The sequence below is a fragment of the Cannabis sativa genome, chromosome 7, assembly GCF_029168945.1.
Source record: "Cannabis sativa cultivar Pink pepper isolate KNU-18-1 chromosome 7, ASM2916894v1, whole genome shotgun sequence".
NCBI lineage: Eukaryota > Viridiplantae > Streptophyta > Magnoliopsida > Rosales > Cannabaceae > Cannabis > Cannabis sativa.
Genome location: NC_083607.1, coordinates 37,290,498 through 37,292,027, shown reverse-complemented (window position 1 = coordinate 37,292,027; position 1,530 = coordinate 37,290,498). Strand labels below are relative to the sequence as shown.

The 1,530-nt window shown below is 35.4% G+C and overlaps 1 non-coding gene across 1 annotated transcript; it reads right to left on the bottom strand.

Moving 5' to 3' along the window:
• Positions 1 to 246: 246 nt before the first annotated feature.
• Positions 247 to 353, bottom strand: LOC115698379 (small nucleolar RNA R71). Its single transcript, XR_004008130.1, has one exon. It is a non-coding gene; the product is annotated as a small nucleolar RNA R71 (small nucleolar RNA).
• Between the last annotated feature and the right edge of the window lie 1,177 nt (positions 354 to 1,530).

The window sequence follows — 1,530 nt, the reverse complement described above, 5'->3', positions numbered from 1 at the left end:
TTACCATCTTTTTATGGGTCAGATAGAGAGGATCCATACATGCATGTGGAAGACTTTTTAGAAATTTGTTATACTTTTAGATTTCAAAATTTTTCTGATGAATTTGTTAGGCTTAGACTTTTTCCATTCTCATTAAAAGATAAGTCTAAAGCCTGGTTTAATTCACTCCCAGCCCAATCCATTTCTACTTGGGATGAATTAGTTAATAAATTTTTGTCCAAATTTTTCCCAATGTCTAAAACGGATAATATTAGGAGAGAAATCTCCGAATTTTATCAAAGAGATCACGAAGAATTTTATGAATGTTGGGAAAGATTTAAAGATTTATTGCTAAAATGTCCACACCATGGTTTTGAGAAATGGAGATTGGTAAAATATTTTTATGATGGATTATCTCCTTCAAACCGACAAATGGTACAATCAATGCACACTGGAAAATTTTTGCAATTTAGAGGGGATGAGGCTTGGGAGTCTCTTGAGAATCTTTCTGTAAATTCTCAACAGTGGAATTGCCAAGATCCTAGATCGAAAGCTTCCAACACACCTAAGAGAGGTGGAATTTACGATGTCAAAGATGACGTAGATTTAAAAATATCATTAGCAAATCTAACTAAGAGAGTTGAAGCTATGTCAGTAAATTAATCCACGAATACTCCTATCCATAGGAATGAATTTTGTTCTCTACGCTATAGTACAAGTCATACTATCCAGTCGTGTCCATCATTGCCTATATACCAAGAGGCATTTTCTGAAGATGCGAATGCTCTTCAAACTTATGGGAATTCGTTTGATAGCCCATTTGCTCAATCCTACAATCCAAATTGGAGATTTTTCTTGGAGACAGAACCAGCCTCCAATGAACCAAGGAAACCAGTACAACACACCCAATCAAAGTCATGCCCTACCTAATATGCCATATCCTCAACAACAAAGAAAACCATCTTTAGAGGATACCTTACAACAGTTCATGCAAACCACCCAACAGTCCATGTTAAAACTTGAAACACAAATGGGTCAGCTTGATATTGTTGTAGCTGAAAGGGAAAAGGGAAAACTTCCCAATCAACCCATTCCCAATCCAAAGAGTCAGTACGAGGTAAGTACATCTAGACCTACTGAAGAAGCTAAATCAATTTCTATCCTTAGGTCTAGAAAAATTATTGAAAAACTTGATTACATACCTCAACCTGATACTGAAATGAACAAAGACTCATTGAAAGAAAATGAAAAGAGTCAGCCTGAAAGCTCACATTCCAAAGACTCGGTTGAAAAAATGAGTCAAACTTTGTCGTTCATTCCAAAAGCTCCATTCCCACAGAGATTGATCCCAATCAAAAGAGGTAGTCAGTATGGTGACATCTTAGAGGTATTCAAGCAAGTAAATATAAATATCCCTTTCTTAGATGTCATTAAGCAAATACCTACGTACTCAAATTTTTTAAAAGATCTGTGTACTGCAAATAGAAACACCAATGTTCCAAAAAAGTTAGCAGATCGATCTATGAAAATTCCTAGAGAATCACAATCACT